The sequence below is a fragment of the Dendropsophus ebraccatus genome, chromosome 14 (genome assembly GCF_027789765.1).
Source record: "Dendropsophus ebraccatus isolate aDenEbr1 chromosome 14, aDenEbr1.pat, whole genome shotgun sequence".
Classification (NCBI taxonomy): Eukaryota; Metazoa; Chordata; class Amphibia; order Anura; family Hylidae; genus Dendropsophus; species Dendropsophus ebraccatus.
The window spans coordinates 32,234,641-32,248,284 of record NC_091467.1 but is presented as its reverse complement, the minus strand read 5'-3'; the positions used below and the strand labels follow the sequence as shown (position 1 = coordinate 32,248,284).

General features: G+C 43.4%; 1 protein-coding gene across 2 annotated transcripts in view; it reads left to right on the top strand.

Annotated features, from left to right (window-relative positions):
• Positions 1–777: 777 nt before the first annotated feature.
• Positions 778–13,644, top strand: part of TANC2 (tetratricopeptide repeat, ankyrin repeat and coiled-coil containing 2) — a 355,778-nt gene continuing 342,911 nt past the window's right edge. For both annotated transcript variants that reach the window (XM_069953551.1, XM_069953549.1), the window contains exon 1: positions 778–1,006. The gene's annotated coding sequence lies outside the window, so the exon portion shown is untranslated. The remainder of the gene's footprint in view (positions 1,007–13,644) is intronic.

Here is a 13,644-nt window from a genome sequence, read left to right as displayed (position 1 = left end):
TATGTTTATTTACCAGTAAAAACTGTGTAGTTTGCATTTAGTTGCTTTCAGTGGGAATATGTGCCACAGCTCATAATGTCACTTTTTCTGTTTGGAAAACCTGTTTAGGGAGATTAGCCTGGCCTGGTCACACTTCTAGGTCTGACCTAGTGTAAAGCTAAATTGTACTGGTAATACAATGCATGGTCAGATATAGTACAAGGGAGAAGGTTTGTATCCTTTTTTTTAAGCCTTGGTGATAAATAATACTTTGTATCTTGTAAATCATTGTATGACTACCCAGAATTATAATAAGTAGTATTCATACACTGGCATAGAAAACTATGATGGGGCTGTCACATCACTGTCTGGATCTTGGTGTGTATTTATGTATATCGATCTCTTTTATTTTTATATATTGATAAATGTATGTGTGTATATATGCTGTCATGTCTATATACCCATCCTATCTATCTATCTATCTATCTATCTATCTATCTATCTATCTATCTCCTATCTATCTATCTATCTATCTATCTATCTATCTATATCTACTCTCACATCTATCTACTCTCTCATATCTATCTATCTATCTATCTATCTATCTATCTATCTATCTATCTATCTATCTATCTATCTATCTATCTATCTATCTATCTCCCTCTCTCTCCCATTGTACACCTATATGCAGTGACCTGATTGTCTGTGTTATTAATAGGTAATAAGGAGAGGGGCGTGGCCACGTGTCAGCTAGTGAATATGTAATGTGGCGGTGGGCGTGGCCTCGGTGGTCCCGGTGCTCGGCGGTTCGGTGCGGGCTGCAGGTTCGGGAGTATCGGGAGGAGGTGTGCGGAGCTCGCGGTGATCACAGGCTCGGTGCCGGGAAGGAGTGACGGCGGCTCCGGACGTGGGGAGGGCCCCGGGGCGGGCTGTCACATCGCCAGGGCCGGTTCCCCGTACTGCAAAGGGAGCCGGCCTGGGGAAGAGGCTGAGGAGGCGGCGGGCAGAGAGGAGGCGGCTGCTGCAGGTGAGCGGGGCATCCTCCGGGGGTACCGGGCAGCCATAGGGGAGCTCCAGGCTGTGTGTGCTGCCTCCATGGTGTCCTATAGCACATTCCTGCACTGTGTGTTCTGTATGTTACCTGTATACCCCTCTATATACTGCCTGCAGACATCTGATATCTATATACTCCTCTATATACTGCCTGCAGACATCTGATACCTATATACCCCTCTATATACTGCCTGCAGACATCTGATACCTATATACCCCTCTATATACTGCCTGCAGACATCTGATATCTGTATACTCCTCTATATACTGCCTGCAGACATCTGATACCTATATACCCCTCTATATACTGCCTGCAGACATCTGATATCTGTATACCCCTCTATATACTGCCTGCAGACATCTGATACCTATATACTCCTCTATATACTGCCTGCAGACATCCGATACCGGTACACCGCTCTATATACTGCCTGCAGACATCTGATATCTATATACTCCTCTATATACCGCCTGCAGACATCTGATATCTATATACTCCTCTATATACCGCCTGCAGACATCTGATATCTATATACTCCTCTATATACCGCCTGCAGACATCTGATATCTATATACTCCTCTATATACCGCCTGCAGACATCTGATATCTATATACTCCTCTATATACTGCCTGCAGACATCTGATATCTATATACTCCTCTATATACTGCCTGCAGACATCCGATACCGGTACACCGCTCTATATACTGCCTGCAGACATCTGATATCTATATACTCCTCTATATACTGCCTGCAGACATCCGATACCGGTATACCGCTCTATATACTGCCTGCAGACATCTGATATCTGTATACCCCTCTATATACTGCCTGCAGACATCTGATACCTATATACCCCTCTATATACTGCCTGCAGACATCTGATACCTATATACCCCTCTATATACTGCCTGCAGACATCTGATACCTATATACCCCTCTATATACTGCCTGCAGACATCTGATACCTATATACCCCTCTATATACTGCCTGCAGACATCTGATACCTATATACCCCTCTATATACTGCCTGCAGACATCTGATACCTATGTACTCCTCTATATACTGCCTGCAGACATCTGATACCTATATACTCCTCTATATACTGCCTGCAGATGGGCATTGTCTCTGCATAACCTGGATTTACTCTATATCCCTATAGTCTGCTGTCACCTGTACATATGATTTCTATATACTCCTCTATGCACTGCCTGCAGATGGGCATTGTCTCTGCATAACCTGTGTGTACTCTATATTCCCATAGTCTGCTGTCACCTGTACTTCTGATACCTATGTACTCCTATATACCGCCTGCAGACATCTGATAGCTATGTACTCCTCTATATACTGCCTGCAGACATCTGATAGCTATGTACTCCTCTATATACTGCCTGCAGACATCTGATAGCTATGTACTCCTCTATATACTGCCTGCAGATGGCCATTGTCTCTGCATAACCTGTGTTTATAAGGGAATGGTTATCTAGAATTAGTAGGATTGGGGGTAGCCGCTGTCAGGTGCACGGTGTGGACTGTCACTATAGTGATCGGCGTGTCCCCCGATAAGGTGCTATGCTGGGTTGAAGAATAGTACTAGATAGTCTCAGCTTGTGTCTCATTCACTGTAATAGTAATGTGCTGGAGAACTTTCATTGAGGGTACAAACCCACACACCGTATACGCAGCAGATACCCAGCAGATCTGCAGCAGATTTGATGGTGCAGATTTGATGCTGTGTTCAGTTATTTAGATCTAATCTGCTGCGTATGGCAGCAGTAAATACGCTGCATATACGGTGTGTGTGTTTGTACCCTTATGGTTTGGATAGCAATGGTTGGCCTCGATATATATGTAGTGTCTGACATATACTCCTGACAGCTGACATAATAGCCTCAGCAAGACGGCGTTCTGCTGTCGTACATTTACGACACTTTGTTTTGTTCTTGTATATCATGGAGAATGCTTTTTGCCTATGTCACACAGTGACTGGGGCCCTACACAATGTATAACATCACTGTCCTGTATGTGACTGTACAGACTGAATTGCAATGCATCAGATACGATGGCACAGCAGTAATGTGGCTCGTCTGCATTGCTCTGCATCCTTTTCTATGGATGTCGCTTAGGCTGTAGTATTAGCCTGTGGGTATTGTACTGGATGAGACTGCAGTATACATTACTACTATATACAGGGCTCTGCAGCATTCGGGGGATGTGCTATATCATTGTACAGTAGTCAGCACTTCTGTCTTCCATATGAAATGCCAAGTATGTCAGGAGGAGGATTTACAGAAATGTCTGAGAATGATCGGCTAGGACTGCAGGATACAAAGTACAGTGGGTTGTAAAAGACTGCGAGCGGTTTGTGAAGGGGAGGACCCGGGAACCGTGTGTGACAAGGAACATGTGTCACTGTGTGTATAACACTCCGTGTGACCCCAGGCTGCCGCTGCCGCCGCCACGAGGAGCAGCCAACAGCAGGTTCCTAAGGCCGCAGGCTTACAGGTTCCCACAGCAGCGTCAGCAGAAGACATTTATGTGTCTTAACATGTGTAGAGAAGACATGGTGGATCAGAAGCCGCACATGTGGCCTTTTTTACGCTGCTTAGAAGCATTGCGCTATTCCTTTACATAATGCATCATTTAGCTGCATTCTCATTGCTCTGCTTATACTGTATGGACTGTTATAGCAGCCGGATGTATAGGGTTAGTGGGAAGATAGGGTGCCCCTTTATATATTATATACCTTTGCATTGATTGAGGTCAAGAAGAGTAGAAGTGTTTCCAGAAACCAGCTGTGGCTCCATTGTTGTGCGCAGCGGTCAGACCTCCACCGGGTGCGTATCTAATCAATATACTACTGATGCCCATGATGGGGTCTCCAGGTCTTTAATGCTAATAGCCCATCATCAGGGCACCGCAACATACAGCAGAATTCTGCACCATATCATGCAGAGCTGTAAACAGGCCTTCTCCTTTACCTAATAATATGGAAGTCTAAGCACCATTTGTACTTGGCTGATATGTATTTCATTATGATCTCCACTCCAGCCCCCACCTGTATGACACAAATAACAGGGTTTGTATTCTGGAATATGAAAAAGTCAATTAAATAGAAATAAATAGTAATGTAATTATCTCAGAAGAACGTTGCTGTGTATTTCATATCTCTCCGGGTAATATGACATTTATTGGTGCATTGTGTGGCTGGCCAGGTTTATCTTAGGTCCTTCCATGTATTTTCAAGTGGTGAAGCTGAGTTTACAGCTATTCCTTTAATAAACTTTGTTTATGATGATCTTCTATCTGAATGGTTCATATGAAACCTTTATAGTGTTGTAATTGAGTTCCTTGAAGAGACTTGGTATGTTGTCAGCTTACTGATTCATGGACCGTATACTTTGTATAGTTTGCAGTGAAGCGAATGAATCAAATACTAAAATATGTTCCTTTCTGTAATCTGTTTTTAATTTCAGATTTGAAATTTTGTTTTATAATTTTTTTGTACCATTGTTATGGGGGCTGTCATCTTAACTAAGCTATTTTAAGAAATGCAATAAACTAAGCCTTATGGACATGGTAACTATAGACCCTTTTGACTAGAATGGGGGCATTTTATAGGCATGCTCTGTGACCTGTGCAGAGGTCATTCTTGAAGGGGGAGGCTGAGCTCAGAGCTTCAGCTATTGTGGATAGTGTGATCCTCTAATCTGTATACTGCTGTCACCTTTTACTGTAATGCTGCCTGTGATGATAAGGAGGACATTGTTAGTAAATTATATGTATGGAACAGGAAGTCTCAGCTTAAAGTGATACTGTCACCCGTGACTGCACGAGTGACACTCACAGCAGTAGTGACTGCTGACATAGCAGTTACCTACTCAAGGAGGTCTGGGGCGTTGTTTTTCCGAATCCTTGGTGCCACAGGGATGACTGGGCTGAGTCTCCCCTCCCCATCTCGGTCCGGCACTTATTTTTTTTTGCATTGGACTACTCCCCCTCCGAGTGACATGAAGGGGGCGGGGGGCATGGATTGCAGTGTCAAATTAAGGCGGTAAGAGGGGACTCAGCAGCAAGAAAGCCAAGCCTCGGTGACACTGTCATCCACTGTTGCTGTTAACGTCACCTGTGCAATCACTGGTGACAGTATTACTTTTAAAGTTATACACCTTTGATAACTGACGGCCAAACATTCAGCCGTTGGTTATCTCTCCCGTCCTCCCCATTCACAGGAACGTTTGACACGGCCAAGAAATCTTGTGTTCTTTATGGGGAGGGTTAATCAGAAGCCAGAGATCTTTGGCAGTAGCTTATCTCTTCCAGAACAAAGAGGTCGGGGGGTGATTTTCCAATAATTTTTATTATCCAGTATTAAACATTTTTTAACATAAACCCTTGATTTAAACAATTAGGTAATTTTCTAACTGCATGCTCATTTGAAGCGTATCTATTTTTTAAACAAACTTCTGACATGTCATAGCCACATTTCAGAAGTTTGTATCCATGGGGGGTCGGGTGCGGAGACCCCAGTCAATCACTAGAACTAGATCACTTGTACAATAGTACAAGCGATTATAAGAAACTCTGTAATAGGCTTTATTAGGCAAAACAAGTTCCTTCTGTGCTCACAAGGCTGTTTTCCAGCCCCCCCTCCTTCCCCCACTTCTCATCTGTTGCAGCAAAGCAAAGTAAAGATGGGTTTGCTATATTTATTATAACCTATGAAGGGGGGAGGGGCCGAGGGTATTGAGTAACCAAGGAGAGGAGAGAACCAGCCTGTGCAGTTTGCAGCACAGCAAAATCAGGGGCAAAGCTAGGATTTATGGGACCCCATAGCAAAAAACTTTATGCCCCCCCCCCTTACGCACAACACACACATATACACACAGACTCGGTGATGTGGCCAAAAACTTAAATCTCTTTTGGGCAGAGGTAGAAGCAGCTTCAAAAGTTACTGGCAGAGCAGAGAGCCAATGGCTGCTTGCTCTGTAATTCCACTGTATTTATTTAGCCCTTATGGTTAAATACATAGGTGCAGGAGCAGACTGGCTTCTGCTTAACCCCTTATGTACTGCAGTGTGTAAGTGACCCGATGTTCACTTACATGCTGCAACACAAAAAAAGAGTTTAAAAGGAAGACAAAGAGATCTCTGTTTCACTGCTCCTGCACTGATAACCCCTGACCTCTGGCACATTTTCCTACTTAATTGCAGCAGCGGAGAGCAGAGGTCAGGGGTTATCATAGGAGTGAAGCAGAGATCTCTGTCCTTTGCATATTAACCCTTTATGTTGCACCATGTAAGTGAACACTGGGTCACTTACACACTGCAGTACATAAGGGGTTAAGCAGAAGGACACAGGAGACTTTTATCTTCCCTGTGCATCCCCGGGCCCCCCTCCTGCACGAGCCCCATAGCAACTGCCTACCCTGCCACTATTGGCTACATCAATGAGCACAACATCCTGCAGTCTTACCTCGCCAAAGTCCCAGACATTGAGCAGTCTGACCCAGTGAATTTAGTGTTTTCTGTGCCTAGAAAGTTTCCAAACTGCATGGGCTGGTTTTCTCCTCTTTCTTCTCACTCATCCACTTTGGCCCCTCCCCCATCAATTTGTTATAATGGACACTTTGCTTCTTTGTAATGTAGACAACTTTGCCTTAAAGGGTTTATCCAGCGCTACAAAAACATCGCCAATTTTACACCTACTGTTGTCTCCAGTTCAGGTGCGGTTTGCAATTAAGCTCCATTTACTTCAATGGATCTGAGTTTCAAAATCCCACCTAAACTGGAGACAACAGTAGGGGGAAAGTGGCCATGTTTTTGTAGCGCTGGATAACCCCTTGAATCTTGGCTTTGCCACAGGCATATGTAGTTGTAGTTCTGTAATGGCTGGAGGGCTGCCGGTTCCATATCCCTGGCTTAGTTTGTAGCCTGATCTTACCATTTTACAACATACAGTAAATGTGTTACCGATCAGTGTTATACAGGAGCCAGTCAGGAGCTGGGGTCATTTGAGTCAGACTTTTGGAGTCCACAACCCTGTTTGTAAGTAGTCTCAATTGAGATTCTATCGTTTAGCATCTACAGCTTATGTAGAACATATATTCTTCCAGACATAGCAGAGTTCACTGCTTGGCTATATTCAGAAGCCCCATAGAAAATCAATAGAGCGCTGACCACGCACATGCAAGGTGCAGTTTCCCTTCATTCTTGAGATCAGTGATGGTCCCAGCAGCCGATCCCTCATCATTCAGTTTGTTATCCCATATCCTGGTGATAGGGATTAGCTTTTTCAGATAGGAACCACTTTAAGACAGTACCCCTTAAAGGTGGACCTTTCCTCTTGCACAGTGTCTGCTTGATCCGGTTTGTACTGTGGTAAAGAGATAACCGATATTAAACACAACATAGGTTTTCTTCACCAGTGCTGTGGTAAGTGGTGCGAGGACCAGCCTGCTTGTCAGGATTTATGGCTGTATAAATCATTGGTCTTCTGTCTTTTTGCCTTGGGTTGCTAATCACAAAGCGCATTATCTTGTCTATTTTTACTACTACTCTAAAGTGAGAGGCCGCCTCTAATCTTATCAGTCAAAACAACTGCTGGCATAATTAGTATGTGCAAATGTAAGGGGAGCGAGCGCCGGCTGCACTCCGCATAAGCTCTTACTTCATTTCATTCTGTAGTCTTGCCTCAGGATTTATATGGTGGATTGGGATAATATCACCATCTGCGATTTAAAAACAATCATCTTGCCTGAGAACTCTGATATGAGCTGGGCAAATTTCACGCCTTCAATAGGTTGTGGCTGACTTCATTCATTCTAACAACCTATAAGTACAGCTGTTCAGTAATGGATAGTGTGCGCACAATGTTGCAGGTGATTAAATGTTTAGTTCTATTGCTGCACACTCAGTCTCCTTGTTATGTAATGTTGTTTATATAGCACATACTTCACAGCACCTTACAAAAAAATGGTTGCTATTAGGGCCAGTTCACACTGAGCAAAAACGGCGGAATTCCGCCGCAGGATCCCGCCGTGCTCAGTGTCCTGCAGTGTTTGAACAGGAGGGCGTGAGCGCGTCTCTACTTCCACCGCTCTCCGCTCAAAAAATTCTGTTGTTCTTGCTTAGCATGAACTTAGGGCCAGTTCAGATAGAGTAAAGTCGCCGCTTCCGTTGCACTCTGTTCAAAGGATTGACATGTCAGTTCTTTGAGTAGATAGCCGCGGATAGCTGAGGCACGCAAGCCATCCCATAGAGAAACAGTGTCACATGGCCCGCGAAGACCCGTCCATGTAGCACAATCCACAGATGATAAAAGATCACTTTTTACTGGAACAAGCACCATGACGTATGATATAGAATAAGGTATGAAAACTACTAAATTTACCCTTTACACCTGTGTAGAGAAGTCATAATGCAAAAAGGGGATGACAGTGTCACTTTAAAGCGACTCTGTACCCACAATCTGACCCCTCCAAACCACTTGTACTTTCGGATAGCTGCTTTTAATCAAAGATCTGTCCTGGGGTCCGTTAGGCAGGTGATGCAGTTATTGTCATAAAAATAACTTTTAATCCAGCAGCGCTGTGTCTAACGGCCGGGGCTTAAATTTGTATATGCATTAGGCTGGCACCACCTCTCCGTCCTTCCTCCCCACCCTCCTCAGCATTAGGAATGCTTCAGGCAGATTGCTCCCTATTCCCCACCTGTTTGTATAATGAACATGGGCTAGATCGTTATTACACCTGTGCAAAGCTCAAACAGCAGTAAATGTTGAGGAGGGTGGAAAGGAAGGACAGAGAGGTTGTGCCAGCCTAATGCATATACAAATGTAAGCCCCGGCCGTTAGACACAGCGCTGCTGGATTAAAAGTTATTTTTATGACAATAACTGCATCCCCTGCCAAACAGACACCAGGACAGATCTTGGATTAAAAGCGGCTATCCGAAGGTACAAGTGGTTTGGGGGGGACAGATTGTGGGTACAGAGTCGCTTTAAGGTTCTTATTCACATGCCTGCTTGCTCTTTCTCCAGTACATTTACACACACAAACACACACCCACCCACCCACAAACACACACTAGATTTACCATTTTTATTAGTATGTTTTTGGGAGTATAAAAGGGAAACCCACTCAAACATGAGAACATGCAGACTCTATTCACGTATTGTATGCTTTATTCTCCATATTTCTAATACATATCCTCTTGTGTATAGAAAAGGGATGATTGACCTTAGAGATTAGAGATGAGCGAATTTGCCAAAGTTCGGGTTCGTATGAACCTGAACTATCGGCTTCTGATTCCCACTGTTTGCAGCCTCCGTGAACCGGGTGGATACAGACCGCCTGGAAAACTGGGATACAGACATTGGCATAGGCTGTATCCCAGTTTTCCAGGCGGTCCTTAGGCTGTATCCACCCTGTTCACGGAGGCTGCAGACAGCAGGAATCAGAAGCCGATAGTTCAGGTTCATACAAACCCAAACTTCAGCAAATTCGCTCATCTCTTCTTGAGATACAGGAACGTTGCATCTCTTTCTCCTAGCTCTGAGGTGCAGAATGCTTAATTTCTTCTGCACAACCTTCCACAGAGCTGTGAACAAGGACAGTTTTTAATATGTTTGATTTTATATAACTTCCTGCCTATGCATTGGATTTGGTGCAGGGCACTAATGGGAAATAGCGCTGATAATGGCCTCAATGATATAGGGGGGGGAAATATCAAAACTGCTCCCGGTGACTTTGGTGAAAAAAACCCCACATATTTCTGCAGATGCACGTCCTGATTGGCGTGCAAGAGCGATTGGTATGGTGAGGAGGAGGTGTCGTCCCCCAATTTCACAACTTACGTATTAAAATTGTGTATAGAGGTAATAAACTTTATAACAATGTATTACAAAACTCACCTTGCTTTGCCCCTGAGTTACAGATTTTATTTAATTCTTGAAAGTGTTATTTTCATTTATGAACAGAAGGAATCCTCCGACCCCTGCTATGTCAAGCTAAGTGGCCAACAGTAGCTGAAAAAGTAACGGCCATATGCCATGAATTCTATTGGTCGGATTACATTTTTTAACCCTAAATTTCTCCCAATATTCTGTGTATTTTCTAAGCCCTCTTTTTAGCAGTGTTCTTCAGTATATGACTAGCACACACCAGAAATGTCTCCCCCCCCCCCCCCCCCCACAATTACTTATTCTCGTATATCTCCAGAGAACGTCAAGAACCATTTACTTGCAGTCATGTATGTGACTGATCATAGCTCTTTTTCTATAGCAGTATAGGTTTGGTGAATATTTAATATCTGAACTATATATGACCTAGTGAGACTGTCTCCCTTATCTTAGTCAATACATTCAACAACATGCGCTAAATCACATTTTAGTGCTACCATAGTTACAATTTAGATGAAACCTATTTAGGTCAAATTAGCTTGTGTTACTTTTATTGACGTTTGTATCTGTTGATTGTTGTTTCCGTTTTGCAGCATTTGTGTTTCAGTCGCAGGTTCTCGGTCCTGTCTTCAGGCATCTGGTCCACAGTGAGAGTAAATAGAATAATCCGCCTTGCCACAATCTGATGTATCCAGCTGGGCTAGAAATGATTCTGCCTGTTCTCACTGAACAAGATCCACAGTCCATGGACTATTAGTGAGACCTGCGGACTGAGCTGAAGCGTGTGCTATCAGAAATAGCCTAAATCCATGCATTGCTTTTGGTTTTGTTCTCGTACCGGCAGTCATTTATAATGCAGCTTCCTCTGCTGATCACTACGACTCCTGAACACTCAATCACCTTGTCTCCGGGAGACCTGCAATATGAAAACTGTTCTCCAAAAGCAATTTCTTTAATATATATTGTTTAATATTTATCTAGCGCCAATATTTTTCACATCAGTCAATTGTCTATTCAAGCTTACAGCCGTAAGTAAACCCGGTAGCAGATTTATCCAAAACTAAATATTGTTTTTGTACTTTTTGCATTCTATTTTATTTTATTTTTTTTTATTCTGATGTCATTGATTGTATGTTTTTAGCCTCCTGTTACTTCCTTATTATCAATAATAGGAATGAGACCCTCCTTAGGGGTGAAAGGGGCCCTTTTACACAGGCCGTTTATCAGCAAGGAGTGTTGTTAGAAAAGCTCCTGTAAAAGGGTATGTTCCCACTATGGAACATGCGCTGAAATTTTAAGGTCGAGCAGTGGACTTCGCTTGAAGTTCTGCCTGTCCCATAGACTAGGAACTTAAAGCAGAGTCTGCTGCGTAGCCTCCTCTTGAAATATTGTCCCGTGTTCCATAGTGGAAACATACCCAAAGTGTCAGCACTCAGTTGAGGAGTGGGAAGACGTCCATTCGTCAGCTTATTTCAACTTTAGTGCTGCTTCAAAATCTATTGCTTTTGGCCACATATATTCCAGTGTAACTGATAGCATTTCACTTAAAGGAATCCAATCAGCCCAATGGGGCTGATATGGTTCCCTGGAGCTCTGTATAAAGCACGTACCGGCCGTGGCTGCAGGAGAAGCTTTATACCAAAGAAAACAACGTTTTAATCCCCGGGCAAATGGCAGGCAGAGGCGGGCAGGTAGTTGTCAGAACTGCTCCCTGCCCATGTGTAGTCACCTGTCTATGCCTGTCAGTGCGCTCGGTGGGGATGAGTGACAGACAGAGAAGCCTGTAGCGGGCCCCTCTGCTGGTCTCTCATCCCTGCCAAACGCGCTGACAGGCAGAGAGATGTGGGCGGGGAGCCGCCCAGATGACTATAGGAGATAGGAAAATGTGTAGGGTTGGCCCTTCTTTTCTCCAACGGCCAATATCCTGGGAAAGCACGGTTGACTTGTTCTAATGGTAATTTTACACGGAGCGATAATTCGCCCGATCGCATGATTAACGATTTTGAATGAACTATGTTTTTTTTATAACGATCAGCGTTTAGATGGAACGATACACCGTAGGGAAAAATCGTTTTGCGATCGCTTAAGCCTATCTCACACAGGTGAAATCGTTAAAAGAATGTTTTTTGCGAACTATCAACAATGATTTGAGAACATGTTGAAAGATCAAAATGAACGATTTCTCGCTCGCCGCTTGATCATTCGCTGCGTTTACGCGTACGATTACCGTTTGAATTCGATTGTTACTGTGCAAATTCGAACAATAAATCGTTCCGTGTAAAAGGACCATAAGAGGAAATGAGCCATGGCCAACGGATTGTGAACAGGGATATGACAATGCCAGAGAAATACATGCCAGTCTGTTGCAGCAAACCCCCATACACATGACATTTCAATCTTCTGTAATGTCACATTTTATAACAAAATTTATATTTTTTAATGGAATAGATTTTTGGTGTAAAAGGGCAGTCCCCAGTAAGTAGAGGTAGAAATATTGGTGATCAGTTGAGTACTTGCTTTTATGCTTTTTTTTTTGCCTTCCTCCATACTTAGCGTCCATCATGCTCCATATAATCAGACGTTGATGTCCGACCACTCTGTGTTATAATTGGTGATTGTGGAGGAAAGCTAATGATAATGCAGCGTCTGAGGTTTTACAGTAGGTATGAAAGCCAGAGGACCCGGTGCTTTTTATCCGCTGGTGGGTTCCGAGCTTTCTTTATGTTTAATAGGATACAGATAAAGTATTTAATTTTAGATTTTTCAGCTCGTTTAACCTTTGACAGAAACTTCAAAGCTTCTACTAGAGATTCATGTGTGTGAATGTTAATCTGTTTGTACCCTAGGGTTTGTCTTAATGCTGTGCGGAGAATATCTCCTCTAATAGTAAGATATTGCTGACAAGTAAGTCTCATTGCCTGTAGTGTCTGTATATTATCCTGCAAGATATGCTGTTCCCTATTGATTTTATGGATTATTTCTGCAGACAAGAGTGCAGGGTTTGAATTACAGTTCTATTCAGAGTCCATCCCTGATCATTAGAATGTAATGATGATCTGGAAAGTAGTCCATAGTTCATTGTAGAAAATGTTTCGCCATAGTCCAAAGAGCATTCACAATAGATGAAAGAGAACGAATAATTCAGTAAGTTGTTTATGCGTAAGCCAGTAATGCTTTTTAAGATTGCTTTTACACATGTCGAATAGCATCCTCTTTTTCCCATGTGGCCAAGTGGGAAGAAGACTGTTTCAGCATTAGTTGCCACCCTTCTGCAATGCAGTTTTGGTTGTGTGGTGTCTACAAGTGAAGCAATCTGAAAAAAAGCATTTTTTTCCCCATAATTTCTTGGCCGTATTACGAAAGTAACACATAGTAACACTATGAATTTGCCAACTGATCTGAACGATCAGGATTCGACTACCGATGGCTGCAGAAATTGGATTGTCCCCTAGGGCTGCCAGGAAAACATGGATACAACCTATGGTCATGTCCATGTTTTCCTGGCAGCCTTAGGACCCTATTTCACAGTAACGATAATCGGCCGGATCGGCCCCATTTGGGACGATTATCGTTTGGTGAAATAGAGAGAACGATCAGCCGATCGTGTCATCGGCTGATCGTTCATTTAGGGCCAGACCTAAAATCATCGTTTCCTCACCGCGCATCGCTACGGTTGAATAGCTGTGCGCGGCGGGCGACCGACGATTTGA